This window comes from Sus scrofa, chromosome 14 (assembly GCF_000003025.6).
Source record: "Sus scrofa isolate TJ Tabasco breed Duroc chromosome 14, Sscrofa11.1, whole genome shotgun sequence".
Lineage (NCBI taxonomy): Eukaryota > Metazoa > Chordata > Mammalia > Artiodactyla > Suidae > Sus > Sus scrofa.
Genome location: NC_010456.5, coordinates 38,200,663 through 38,215,512, shown reverse-complemented (window position 1 = coordinate 38,215,512; position 14,850 = coordinate 38,200,663). Strand labels below are relative to the sequence as shown.

At 54.8% G+C, this 14,850-nt stretch overlaps 1 protein-coding gene across 1 annotated transcript in view; it reads right to left on the bottom strand.

The window, feature by feature from the left end:
* Positions 12,965–14,850, bottom strand: part of RBM19 (RNA binding motif protein 19) — a 120,507-nt gene continuing 118,621 nt past the window's right edge. Inside the window, exon 25 of the mRNA XM_005670677.3 lies at positions 12,965–14,426. The gene's annotated coding sequence lies outside the window, so the exon portion shown is untranslated. The remainder of the gene's footprint in view (positions 14,427–14,850) is intronic.

The following is a 14,850-nucleotide window of genomic DNA, read 5'->3' as shown; positions in this document are numbered from 1 at the left end:
AGTCGCACTGCCCAGATTCAGGCTGGGGCTGCTGCTACAAGCTCATTCAGAAGTTTGTGAGATGATTAAAGTTACGCAAAGAGGGATGTGAGCCTGAGAGGGAGAGGGGGAAAGACAGAGAGAGAAAGGTGAGAAGCGCAAGAACCCATCTGGGCAATGCATCACATTGAAATTGCCCCGCATTAAAAATTCACCAGCCAGTGAATTTTCAAGGGATTTGTAGTAATTAGATGACAAAATGCTGGCAAATCTCAGGCTTGCCAAAGATGTTACTCAGGGGTCAAAGACTCGACACTTTCGGCTGGGTAATTTGTAAGTGTCAATCACTCGCAGCCATCAGAGAGACGAGCGATCTAAAGGCTGCATTCTAACTAAGTCGAGGCGCGAGCCTTCAGCCGGCCGTCTGCCAGCAAACCCCAAGACCCCTCCGCCGCCGTGCAGACAGCGGCTGCAGCCCCGCCCGGGGCTCAGAGTCTGGCCGGCCAACCCAACTCTTCCAACTTCTTGACTGATTTGATTCCCACTGGTCCCTTGCAGAAAGCGGCCGCTTGCCAAGGGCCTTCATGGAGGGGAAGATTTCCTGTGGCCGGCAGCCCCTGAAGGGTGAAGCGGGGGCTCTCTGGGCCTGTGCAGGCCCCAGGGCCTCAGTCTGCTCATCTGAGAAGTGGGGATAAGACTCGCCTGGCAGGGCTGTTCTGACTGAAGGAGGGAGAACCCACTCTCTACCTACCCAATTGACTCCTTCTCTCAGTATCTACGTGCTTTTGTCCCAGGAGCTGTACTGGACTCTGAGGACCCAATGGTGACTGAGAGGACACACCTGCCCTCAGGGAACACTCTAGTTGATGGGGAGGAGGAGTGGATAATAAACAAACACATCAATAGAAACTGTGTCAGAGGGTGGTAAGTGCCAGGAAACAAATGAAAGGGGGATGGAGCATGGGGTGGGGGGGTTGCTACTTCATATGGTGGAAGGGAAGGCCTCCCGGAGGAAACCAGGGCAGCGGATGCTCACCACAGGGCCCACAAGGCCAAGGCCATGATTCTGTTCTGAGAATCATCCTGAGGCTTGAGACTGAGGTGACAAAGGCAGGCAGGGATACGGTGGGGCTTGGCCCCGAAGCCCTTGATGCTTTGAAGCCCCACAGAACCGCCAGATTCGGTGCAGCCCAGGCTGGACAGCCCCTGGTCAGATCTGATTCTGATGCTCCTGGGGAGGGACGGCACCTGGAGACGCCTGTACGAGGCGTCTGGCCTGCCTGGCGGCCTGGGCTGACACTTGCCGGGGGATCTCATTTCAGCTGCTCAGGCTGATTGAAAGCGAGCGGCAAAGGCGACCAGTGAGCTGGAAGGAAAATGATGCTGTCAGGACAGTGGTCGGCCTGGGACTGCCTGCGGCCCTGACCCTTTTTGACATGATGGGCTCATTGGAGTTCCTGTTATGGCTCAGCGGGTTATGAACCAGACTAGTATCCATGAGGATGCAGGTTCAAGCCCTGGCCTCGCTCAGTGGGTCAAGTATCCCCCTGTTGCTGTGGCTGTGGTGTAGACTGGCACCTTCAGCTCTGAGTGGACCCTTAGCCTGGGAACTTCCATATGCCACAGGTTCAGCCCTAGAAAGACAAAAAATAAAATAAAGACTATCCCAGTCAGCAGAAGAATTCTGTGGCTGAACTACACTTCAGGGTGATAAACCAAGGGGCAAATTTCTGCTTTAAAAGAGCTGGAAGAGTGTGTCTTTGTATAGTTTGCTGTCTGGTTTGCAAAATAAATATCCAAAGTGGAATCTATACGCTGGGAATATGTATTTATCGAATACTCACAGGGGTCCGGGGAGGGCCCAGGGCTTAGTATCTGTCAGTCACTATCTCCCTTGAGCTCTTCCTGGTTATTTTGCATTTGCTGGGGGGCCAGGGGGGAAGGATGCCCTGCTGGGTATATTTATTCCCTTCACCCTCCTCCATCTCTGGGCCTGGGTCTCCATCCCAGTGAGCCTTCGCTGCAGGTTTAACTGGGCTGTGAAACTGCTCAAGGGGAAAATGAGAAACTACCCAGTGTTTCATGGGAGGCAGTGGGCTGGTCTTCCTAAGCTCTGATGGCCATCCCTCACCACCCCACCGAGTGTGGGTAACTGGAACCCCCATACCAGGAGGCAGGTGCCTGAGGCACCTACAGAATCCAGAATTCACTGGGCACACCCCTGCAGCTCGGAGGCCCAGAGGCCCCCTTGAGTCACAAATGAAAATTAGCAGCAGCAGCAGCAAGGTGGATCAACTATTCCCCGATGCCCCTTGTGAATATCGCCTGTCCTTGCAGTTTCAACTGGGGAATTGGAGCTGACCCTGATAGACACTTAAGAATCAATGGAACACTGATTGCCCCCATGGCGCTGCCCGTTTATTGAGCACTTACTGTGTGCCGGGTGCTGAGCTGAGGCCCCTACTGAGCTTCGGCTGCTCTGGTCCTCTGGAGGACCCAGTGATGTCCCCCCCATCAGCGGGACTGTCTCTGAGGCCCTGTGAAGGTTCCCCCCACTTCCGGTGCCCTCTCCTTGCTCTGGTTCCCAGTCCTTCTCTCTGCTCAAAGATATTGTCATCCATATTCCTTGAGGAGGGACCAAGACCCTGCCCCAAATCTGCCCTGTAGTTTCCTGCTTGGCCCTCCCCAACTCTGCATCCCCTCCCTTCCCTGATTAGCAACGGTCAAACTGCATTTTGGAACTCAGGGAAGGTCGTGGAGGCCAAAGCTTATTTGCTAAAAACAAGAAATGGGGGATCCAGAAAGGATTCTGTGTCCAGGAGTCCCAGGGCCCTGCTTGGTTTCACCGGGAGGGCTCAGGGTCTTCTAATTTGGGCCCCAAATGACTCAGTCCTTCTTCTGGGTCAACCACTGCCCCCTAGCCCCCTAGGAACTTGACTGCCTTTGGAGACAGAGCCCTGGGGCTGGGAGAACAGATGCTGCTCCCATGCCCTCGTGAGCACTGGGACAGAAGGGAAGATGCCGTTTCTTGGAACGAGTTTCATCCTAACAGTTAGGGACTATGACACCAAGGTAGTGCCACACCCGCAAAGTCAAGGATGCAGTAGGATGTAACGTCTGCAGAACCCCCACAAACTCCAATTAAAAATTCAAACATGCCTCCCGGGGCAGAGGAAAAGGGACAGGTTCTGGCTGCAAGCAGCCTGGCTGGAGGGAAGCTTCCAGCTCACAGGATCAAGGGGGAGCTTTGCCGTGGCTTTCTCAAATGGGCTGGGCTGTGTCTCCACCTTTGAGAGACAACAGGCAGAGGCAGACACGAGGGTCTGGGTGGGACACGGCCTGGAGGTAGAGAGCACAGCCCAGAGTTGGCTGCCTGCTTCCAATCCTGGTTGACCCTGGAACTGTGTGGCCTTGCACAAGGTGCTTAACCTCTCTGGGTTTCTGCTGCTTTTTTTTTTTGTTTTATTTTGTTTTCTTTTTAGGACTGCACCTGCAGCATATGGAAGTTCCTGGGCTAGAGATAGAATCAGAGCTGCAGTTGCTGGCCTACGCCACAACCACAGCAACGCAGGATCTGAGCCTCATCTGTGACCTACAGCACACCTCATGGCAACACTGGATGCTTAACTCACTGAGCGAGGCAAGGGATCGAACCCACGTCCTCATAGATACTAGTCAGGTTCTTAACCCACTGAGCCACAATGGGAACACCTCTGCTTCCTCACTGGAGACGAAGATGGTGGTAACAGTGCACATATGACGGGTAGTGAAGGTTAAATAAATTAACCTGTGGTTAGATCAGTGACGATGGTGGTCTCTTAGGACGGTGGATGGAGAAAAACCAGAATTGGGGAGGCTGAGGAGAGGAAGGAAGGACCCTCCTTCAAGGCCCACTTTGTGCCAGAGGCTTTATGTCTTTGTCAGCCTACAGACCCATGATACGGAGGCGGCCACAGCTCAGAGAGGTTCAGTGTCTGGCCCAAGTCACCCAGCACAGGGTGATAACCACCCCCCCCACTGAATCCTCTGAGGTGGGCATTCCTGTCATCCCCAGTTTACAGACGAGGAGACTGAGGCACAGAAAGGCCAGGCCACTTGGTCCTGAGGTCACAGAGCTCGTAAGCAGCAGAGCTGGAACTTTCACCCAGCAGTCTGGCTTTCCCTACTCGGTTGTGCACAATTTGGATTTCTGGAGCTGAGGCTGCGGGGAAGGTGGGTGAGCTTGTCACCCACGGCAAGACTTCAGGACTCCCAGGAGCAGTTTTCCTCACCTGATGATGAGGGTTGTGGTCCTCCGGGGATGGCCTGCCCCCGGCCACCCGTCCTCTGGGGTCTCTGGTTGGACCCTACAATGTGGTCAGGAGATCCCCAAGTGAAGGGTTATCCTGGTCTCATTTGGGGTCCCACACCCTCAATGCCAGCCAGACACCATGGTGTGTGCCAGCATCCCTGAAAGGCCGAATCCTCTCTCTCCAGCCCCTTCCACCCTTTTCATGCTGTGGCTGTTTCTTTAGTTGCTCCTGTGCCACCTCTGGGGCCAGAGCCTGCCCCCGGCTCCCCCAGGGCGCTGGCTGCTATTCCCCAAGCTGCCTGGTGGCCCCTCAGAGAAGTGGGCGGCCACGGATCATCTTGCCGGCTGTAGCCCTGCCCTCAGGTTTCTTGATTCTGGTCACATCGCACCCACACCTGCCACTCTCCTTCCCCGGCCCCGGTCTGGGGTGAAAGCCTTGCTTATTAGTCAATCTGGAGCCCACTTACTGTGAATTACCAGGCCTGATTGATATTCATGAGTGGATACATCTGAAGCCTCAGTCAGCTGCCACGTGGCTCTGCCTTAGGGAGGCGGCTGCTCTGAGGACACGGGGACCTGAGCTGTCCTGACACGTGGTGGAGGCCCCCGGCTGACAGCCGTCCATCCCCAGTGGTGGCCAGCACCAGGAGGAGCCAGCAGGGCTTTCCAGTCGGGATGGTGACAGAGAGGAGGGGCTGGGGGCTGGGTGTAGGGAGGGTGGCAGGCAGAAGCCCCAGTTCCTTCTGCTCCATCTTCGCCTGCGCTTGTTCCTTCCACCTGAACCTCTTCCCTAGGCTTGGCCACTTTTCTCCCCCGGCAGCTGGGACATCACTTCTGAGAGGTGCCTCCTCAACAGCCCCATCGGAGTCAGGCCCCCCATCATTACTGTCCTGGCACACCACACCATCTCCGCACACACACCACAGCGGTGTCTGCTCTGCAATCTCATTTCCCATGTTTGCAGCCAAGTTCCATGGGGACCGAGGCTCGCACCCCTGGCTCATCACCTGGTGCCAGGGCAGCATGCAGTAAAACTCAGTGGGATGGATAGTCAGGTGCTTCCCACGGACCAGGTTCTGGGGTGTGGCTCAGCCCACATCCCCTGGGGGCTTGTGACCCCCTGGGAGGGACAGTCTCCCCTCCCCTTTGCAGAGGAAGCAGATGCAGAGATTCAGAAACCTGGGAAGCAAAATCTAGGCTGCTATGATTCTCAAGCCTGTGCTTATGGGCTAAAGGGAGGAACGTAACCTCTCACCCCCCAAGGGCTTGGGCTTCTGGCAAGTACCCTGTCTTGAGAGTCCAGGGGTTTTTGTTTTGGCAAGTTGCCCTGAAAGTAAATATTGACAGTCAACTCACAAACATTGACAGCGCCCTCTCCCCACACCCTCCCCCTCCACTCTGGGAAACTGTTTTTCTGAGCAGGGGCCAGGAGCATAGATTTGTCTATATTCTTCCAGGTGGATCAGCTACCCAGCTGAAATAGAAAGATGTGGGTATTGCGACTATATTCCAGACACTAGAAAGCTCAAGTCTGGCTTCTCCGAGAAGGAACAAGGAAACTTTTTGCACCCCCCACCCCCCAACCCCAAATGAGGCTAGTGGTGCTGCCCATCCCTGAATCCAGACTTCCAAACCCAGGGCAGGGAGGCCTAGGGATGGGAGAGGAGCCGGGATGCACAGAAATGAGGTGAAACTCCAATTTTTACATGTAGACATTTCCCAGAGAAAATGGGGCTTGAACAGAGGGTCTTAGGAAATAGAATGAACTGGATCTGGGTGTTGAAGAAACTGGGAATTTTTTATTTTATTTTGTTTTATTTTTGTCTTTTTGCTATTTCTTTGGGCCGCTCCCGCGGCATATGGAGGTTCCCAGGCTAGGGGTCGAATCAGAGCTGTGGCCACCGGCCTACGCCAGAGCCACAGCAATGCTGGATCCGAGCCGCATCTGCAACCTACACCACAGCTCACAGCAACGCCGGATCCTTAACCCACTGAGCAAGGGCAGGGATTGAACCCGCAACCTCATGGTTCATAGTCGGATTCGTTAACCACTGCGCCACGGTGGGAACTCCGGGGATTTTTTAAAAGGGGGGGCGGGAATGGGAACCATGCCCCATGCTTGAGGTGCTCAGGGCACTGTGGGGTAGGGCCAGCTCCTCTTCCTCCAGGAATTTTGGGGTTGAGGCTGCCTGCCTGGAGGGACTCTGCCAGTGAACCCTGGGCAGTGCTGGCATCACCTGGGTGTTTGGTCAGAGGTCAAAGTGCACATAAGCTTCTGGCAGGAGGATATGAACTTGCTGGTTCACTGACCCCCCGCCTCCCCGTGGCGGGGGTTGGGGGGATCAATGAGTGTCACCTGGGTCCTTTGGCAGCAGGAACGCTCAAGTGAGAAGACTTATGGGGGGCTGGGGACTCAGGAGACCAGCCAGAACTTCCCGGTTTTGGCAATAAAGTCTCTGGGGAGTTCCCATTGTGGCTCAGTGGTAACGAACCCGACTAGTATCCATGAGGATTTGGGTTTGATTCCTGGCCTTGCTCAGTGGGTTAAGGATCTGGCATTGCCATGAAATGTGGTGTAGGTCGCAGATGTGGCTCGGCTCCCGCGTTGCTATGGCTGTGGAGTAAGCTGGCAGCTGTAGCTAATTTGACCCCTAGCGTGGCAAAAAAAAAAAAAAAAAAAAAAAAAAAGAAAGAAAGGAACCAGTGTTTTTCAGCTATGACCCACCACTCAAGCTTCCTTCCTTCTCCCAAGAAGCTAAGATTGTTGAGTGTGGGGCAATGGCCAGTGGAGATGCCTGGAGGGAAGGGGACCTGCCTTATTCCAGCACCTTCCAGGAGTATTAATCCTGGGCGGTTCACTTTGGTCCTCAAGCCCATTCCCTCACCTGGGCAGTGAGAGTGACAGCCTCTGTCTTATCTTAGCTGAGACCCAACCCTGCGAGAGAGCCCTGTAAACAGCAAGACAACACAGAGACATTCGAGGTGGTGGTGATATTATCGCCTGGAATTTTTTGGGGAGACCAAAATTTCCTGGTGGTGCCCAGGGAAGGCAGTAAGCAGCTGCCATCCGCAAATCTGCACAAATACAGAGAAATGCTTGCTGTTGGCCTAGGCCCAAGGATGGGGTGCCACAGCCCCAAAGGATCGTTTTCATGAAAGCTGCAATTAAGGGGAAGTGGGGTCTATTTAGGAAGCTGGAGGGGATGCAGCCCTGGCTTCTGGTGATGCTCTAATTAGATTGCAGAGCCCCTTTCATCCTGCCGCTGAGCTAGGAGGCCCTGGGCTCGGGGCTTGTGCTGGGTGGTGGGTGATGGTGAGACCACCAGGCGTGGTGGGGGGCACCCCTTATGCTGTGGGGATGGGGTAACCACCGCGAATGCTTGTACAGTGCTTACCACGTGGCAGGGACCCCGCTGCACTCATTTGATCCTCACTACCCCGGGAGTCGTCCTGTTGTTCTTGGTTCACAGATGGGGACAGTGGCGCATGGAGGCTGAGGAGCACGTACGTCAAGGTCATGCTGCAGGTAGGTGGCAGAGCTGCAACCCAGGGAGCCTGGCCAGGTCTGGGCAGAGGTGTCGGGGTGGGGAGAATGCAGAATGGGGAGCCAAGCCATGGTGTGGCCTCGAGGAAGCCAGGCATCCAGGCTCTGGCTTTCTGAGTTATAAGATAGATGGGCTTGCTTTAGATCAGGGCTTGGCAAACTTGATGTAAAGGACCAGACAGTAAATATCTTGGGCTCTGCAGCCATACAGTCTCTGTTGCAACTCCTCAGCTCTGCTGCTGCAGCAGGAAGGCAGCTGTAGATCATCTATAAACCAATGGGCATGGCTGTGTGTTAATAAAACTTTATTTACACAAACAGGCAGTGGCTGGATCTGGCCCATGGGCCGCAGCTCATCAGCCCCTGGTTTAGATCATTCATGTCCCTTCTCTACCACTTCTTTGTATCACAGTCACGTTCTTAGTAATTTTCCTTGTACAAATTCACTTTTTTTTTTTACCTCCTCCTTAGAGCTTGGCAAAGGCATAGGCTTGATGAACTAGCTGTATGTATCTTTCTGTAGCATACAGGTGAAATGAATCTCATAAATGAAAAGTTAGAAAAAAAGTTTGCGGGCTGCCTAAAATTGTCTCGTGTACCATGGAAGCCAGTACTTTATGCTTCATGAGATGTGTTTACATCAGTAGTTTTCCAATCACTCAGGTGCCGAAGGGGGAGGATGAACACGTGGGGGCCAGGCTTCCCACCCCGGACTCTGAACAATGCAGTTCTGCTTTATCTGTTTTCTAGAGTGGGGTTCTGCATGAGACTTTTGCTTGGAAGACGGGATGTTGTGGTCAAGAGTTTGGAACAATCTAAAAGTGGTTTCAAAATGAACTGGGAGGAGTTCCCATTGTGGCTCAGTGGAAACGAATCTGACTAGTATGCATGAGGACGCAGGTTTGATCCCTGGCCTCGCTCAGTGGGTTAAGGATCCGGTGTTGCCGTGAGCTGTGGTGTAGGTTGCAGACCCAGCTTGGATCTGTGGTTGTGGCTGTGGTGTAGACCAACAGCTACAGCTCCGATTCAACCCCAATCCTGGGAACTTCCATATAACGCAGGTGCAGCCCTAAAAAGCCAAAAAAAAAAAAAAAAAAAGAGAGAGAGAGAGCAAGCACTGGGAACTGGTGAGCTTTGAGCAAGGGCACCTCCGCTCTGCCTGCATGGGGCTGGAAGTCCCCTGGCTGGATTTCTTAAAGGGAAACAGACCATTTTCCATTACACCTTTGGTCCAGCTCTCTCCTGAACTAGAGACACACATCTACCGGGAAGCTCTCCATCTCCACCCGACTGCTATCTCCAACCTAATGTGTCAAAAACCCAACTCCGTCATGGCTCAGCGGAAACAAAATCTGACTAGTAACCATGAGGACACAGGTTTGATTCCTGGCTTTGCTCAGTGGGTTAAGGATCTGGCATTGCCGTGAGCTGTGGCGTAGTCCGGGAGCTGTAGCTTTGATTCGACCCCTAGCCCCTCCATGTGCCAAGGGTGTGGCTCTAAAAAGACACAAAACAAAACAAACAACCAAACAAACAAAACCAATTCCCGGTTTCTGTCTGGGCCAGCTCCTGAGCTTGGTCTCTGCACACGCTGACTTTGTTCTCCTGTGGCAAAGGCCCCAAACCACAGTGCTGCACCTCTAGTCAGTCCTCTGGGCTCCACCTTCAACACAATTGAGACCTACCTGGCTTCCTGTCACCTCTGCTGGTCGAAGCCTCTCACCCTCCCCCGGATTACTGCAAGCACCTGACCCTCCACAGCCAGTTCCCTATTCCACAGCAGCAACAGCAGGAGCTTGCTCTGCTCACCTCCGCAGGTGGCTGCTCAGCAGCCAAGCTGAGCCTGCACAGTGAGCCCTCCCACCCCAGGGGCCTTGCTCCTGCTGCCCCCACCACACACCCCCCTCGGTCCCCTCTGTCATGACAGGAAAAAACATCTGCTTGCTGTCTGTCTCCCCACGTTCCACTATCAGCTCCTCTGGATCCAGGACTGTCAGCAAACATCTATGGTGAGTTTCAGGTTCAGACCTCTCCTTGGGCGCTGCAGCAACATGACCCCAGGAATGAGGCTCTGGGAGTCTAGGGGTGTCCCAGCACCCCAACTCTCTACCCTGGAGCTCTAGGATGCCAGGGCAGTGTCTAGTGTCCTCCACAGCCACACTAAGCCCCAACCCATGCTTGCATCCTGGGGATGGGTGGCACTTGATGGTATTAAAACAAAATCACAAAGTATGTTAGGGGTTCATGGCAAGTTGGGGCTGAGCATAAAGTGCCTTGTCAGCGGAAGAGCGTTTCCTTCAAGCCGCCTTGAGGTTAGATTGTGAGTTCTGGCCCACGGTGCTTTCCTTCCTGAGCCTCAAGCTCCTTGTCTGTAAAATGGGGACAGCAGCACAGCCCAGGGGGCAGGGTGGGAAGAGGGTGTGCATGAACGCCCTGAACGGGGCCAGGCTCTCCTGTGCACACCTGCTGCTGCTGCCACTGCCCTGGAGGCAGGAGAACACGAGGCTGGGAACTGCCCAGAGCTGGAGGGCAGCCACTGATCATCTGGGTAATGTCGTCTGCTCCTCCGAGGCTCACTCTGGTCTATCTAGTAAACTTACCTCCCCTGGCTGCTGGGAGGATAAAGTAGGGAGCATCTGATTGTTCATCGAATATTCACCAAGCACTGCCCCACCCCCACCTCCAATCCACCAGGCACAGGGGATGTGATATGCACAAAACAGGCAGGGACCCTGCCCTCCTGGGGCCAACAATCCCAGGAGGAAGGACAGACATGAAACCTTAACTCAGACAACCATTAACAGTCATGATGGGGCTGGGGAGGCGCTCAGACATCATGGGGGCTGGCTCGACCAGCACAGGGCTTGGAAGTCAGCTGTGGGGAGGCGCCTATTTCAACGGGGGCGGGGGGGGCAGCATGGGATAACAAATGATTATCAAGTAAGCTTTCTATTAATCTGTTATTATTATAACACTGCTGAAAAAAAATGACTGCGTATTATTAGTGAAGCTCAGCAAAGAGAACCCAAGAGGCTTTTTCGCGGGATGGGATCTCAGGTTCCGTTTCTGCAAGGTGTACCAAAGGGTTAAAGTCATTTTCATTAAAATTTAAATTTCAGCAGGCGCTCACTCTCCCTTCGCCGTCCTTTGAACGTTTGACTGGCAACCATTTCATATTTCAATCTCGGCAGAACAAATTGAATTAGATGTTGAAACCAAACTCGGCTCTGTTCACCAAAGCCTGCATGCTCGGCTTGCACTAATCCTTTCCTAGATGCTGCAGAGCACAGACGGGCGCTGGGAGGGACGGGCCCTGCCACAAAAGACAAAAGCGCCCAAGGAGGCAGTAAAAGGAAGGGAGGAAAAACAAGGAGGCAAAGGGCCGCTGGAAATCCTCCTCTGCCTGACTTCAAGCCCAGGAGCCAGACCTCGGAGTGGACCCGGGGTTTCTGTCCTTGCATCTCTGGTACCCAGCACAGGGCTGAGCGCAGGGGGGCACTTGGCGTTGGATGGATGAACGAATGAATTGGGGGGAGGATTAGTGGTTGGCTTTGAGGGCTTACTCCGCCAGCCTCTCTGCTTCTGGCTGGGGCTCTTTTCCCGTCTTTCTGAGATGCCATAAGATGCGGGGTGCTCTCCCAGGGTCAAGGTGCTTCTGTTGGGACCTGGGCTCTCTAAGTCTCATGAGCCTCCATGCCAGCCCCGCACACTGTGCCAACTGGCTGGAGGTTGCCAGCTTGCGTTTCCCAGCAGGAAGGAGACCTCATACCCGTGGATCGCCCCGCAGTGCTGACTGCTGACGCGGGCCTTTCTTTAAATGGCTCAGGTCTGTGGGATGGCTTATATGCTGATGCAGGCGCCCGAGCCTGGCTGTCAGCCTACTGTGGCAATGGCATCACTGCCCGTGGGTGACCCCAAGGTGGAAAGGGTGGGCCACTGGGGGGGGGGTCCCTGGGGGAGGGGTTCACATGTTTCCTGACCACACCTGGGCATCCCCAGGCCCACCCTGCACCTGGCTTTGCCTTTGTGTGACTGGGTAAGCCACGCATGCCTGCTTGGACTGCTCTGGGGCTGTGCTGAGTAGAGGGCACCCTCTCTGGGCTGCCTTCCTGGATACAAGGACTCCTTTCCATCAGCACCCACCTCCTGGGACTCCCAGCCCTGCCTGTGCCTCCAACGTGGGCCCAGCAGGCCTGGTGTATACAGGCCTGGTCTGACTTCCTTGGGCATTTCCTACGTGTAGCCCTGTAAGCTTTTCTCTTTGTAGAATAATGATGACAATGACATTGATAATTACCACTACCACCATTATTTAAGGTTCCCTACGTCTGAAGCAATCTGCTAAGTGCTTTCCATCCATGATCTCCTATTCGGTCTTAACAAAAATCCTACTTGCAGTAATTCTTACACCCGTTTTAAAGATATGAGAATTGAGCATGTCACACAGGCAAGTGGGTGGTGCTGCTGAGATTCCAACCCAGGCCTTCCTGGAATCAGGGGCCTGTGCATTCTACTGCCCCCACCCCACACGGAGGGCACCTCATTGCCACTCACTTCTGCCCCTCCTGTTGACCATGCTTGTCCCGCAACAGAGCCTGGACCCTCCACGTCCATCGGAAGTGTCTGGGTAACACCCCCTGCCCCCAACGTCAGGCCCAGGGGCCTCAACTGTCTCTCTTTCTTCTCCAAGCCCGTCCCTGCTCCTCAACAGCCCGAGCCCAGGGGCCCCGTCCAGGTGCAAGCAGGCAGTCCCGCTGACCTTGTGGTCCCAGGCTGTCTGCATCACCTGCCCTGTCCCGGGCGCTGCTCCAGTCCAGACTCACTATGTGCTCCTCTTAGTTCTCCCCAGACCGTATCGGGGGGTCGCAGACCCCTTGAGCAGAGGTGAGCCTGTCTCCGGTCTTGGCTCCCGTCTACATGAGGATCAGAAGGCTCATCTTTCTTCAGCCGAGACTCCGTGCTTTATTTCTGGAACTTCTCTCCTAGATCTTCTGAGAGAATGGGACCACCACCATGCCCTGTCATCATTCAAACCCAACTGAAGCCCCTCCTTGAAAGCCCCCTTGCGCCCCACCACCCTGGTGACAACAGTGACTGTCAACCTCCCCAGTTCACCCAGCATACGCTGGATGGATGCTTTTCTCCTGAAATGCTTTCGTGTGGTCCCTCTTCCTCTGGGCGAGGCTAAGGGCCTGGCTTTATTTTATTACTCTCTAGCTTGGGTTGAAGCTTGCTTCTTTTTTTGGGGACACAGTTAAGACAGTAAAGCATGAAGGTCAAAGAAAGACCCAAGGCTGGGGTCAGACATTCACATCCTGCAGGTATTTGAAGCTCTCCGGGCCTCACTACCCCCCACCCCCTGTGATGGAGGCACTGTTAGCGTCATCCCATTTGAAAGGTGAGGTTAAGGCACTGACCCAGGCTCCTGAAGCTGGCGAGGGATGGATTGAACCAGGGACCCAGACTGGTCTGAACGCAGAGCCTGAGCTGGCGCGCTGACAGCAGGAGGTGGCAAATCCTGCTCTGGGGACGTCCTAGTATAGTTACCTAGGTCAGTGATGTTGGTGCCAATGCTGCCTGCTTCCGTGCCAATCCCATGGGTCTGTGATCTTATTTGACTAGAAGAATCCACATGGCCCTTAATAGGACACACTGTGGGGAGGGAGGGGGAGATCCCAGCCCCATCATTCCTGGGACCCACGGTGACTTGGGAGTCCGGTCACCCCGGGCCTCCACTGGATGCAGTGGTCTGATGTTGCGGGGACACTCCCCTTAAAAGCTGGGAATGAGCCACGCTGGGCCTGTGTCTTTCACTTCTCTTCACGTCCCAGGGGTGAGCTAGGACTGATCAGGAAGCACCTGCCCCAGAGGGAACTGGGGACACGCTGGGCCTCGTGGGAGGCGGTCGGCGCTGTGTAGTCTTGCTTGGATTCCAGGCCACTTTGAAAACTGCTTGAAGTGCACTGGAGCCTCCTCCCAGAAAAACAGAGACCAAATTTTACACAGCAACTCAGAAGATTCCTGGGCTGGCACTCACAGCCCTGCCGCCCCAAATTAAGAAGTAAATAGAAACGCTGATGAGCACTTGTTCTGGCTTTACTTGGATTGATGAAGGAGTCCAAGCACCATGTCTGAGGTAGGCACGAGATCCCTCACCTTACAGAGAGAGAAGCTGAGGCTCAGAGTGGCCCCAGCTGGTCCCAGGGCACATGGGCCACAGCCCTTTTCTCTCCACTGTCCCCATCCTGGCGTGTGCTGGGTACAAACCTCCAGGCAGGAGTAGGTGTGGGCCTGTGGGTGCCCCCAAATCTGGGATGAGCCTTGGGGTGCTGCTTGCCAGGGCTGGGGACCTGATGGCATTTCATTGGGTCCCCAGTCCGTGAGCCAAAGGCATTCACCGTTAGCAACACAGCTGAGCTCAACCAATGAACCTGGCAGCTGGGCTTGGAGTTGGGGCTTTGTGAGTGGCCCCATGGTCACCATGGACACAAGGTGCTCTGGTGACTAAGGGCTCACAGCCCTCAGGGGCGAGGATGCGGCAGGTCAGAGGTCAAGTCCCAGGCTGCGAGTCGTCCTTGGACAGACGGAGGTGGGAACTCCAGCTTAGCAGCCCTGGAAAGGGGAACAAGAATGGAACCTTCTGGAGCTTGCCTTACATGTGCAGCACCACACCTGGCCTTCTTCAGGGATTACTATATTTCTTTCTCACTAGAGCCCTGTGAGGTGGGAACCAGTTAGTGAGGAGGAGGCTGGGCACAGGGAGGTGAGGTGGGGCCCCCTGTCTGTGCCGGGTGGTGGGTGGCTTCATGCCCAGACCGCCAGAGTGCAGGGAGCTGCCCTCGCCTTCCACCAGCAGGATGGGGCCCTGGCTGCGGCTCAGGGCTGCTGGGAGGAGGAGCCAGTGGGAGAACTCAGGTGGGGAAGCGGTGGTGGTGGCTGGTTTTGGCTGCTTCCGAGACTGCACACGGCCACAAGGGTCTCCCCAGTGTGGCCACACCCTGCCTGCTCTCTAGCTTCCGGTGCCGGGCACAGAGCA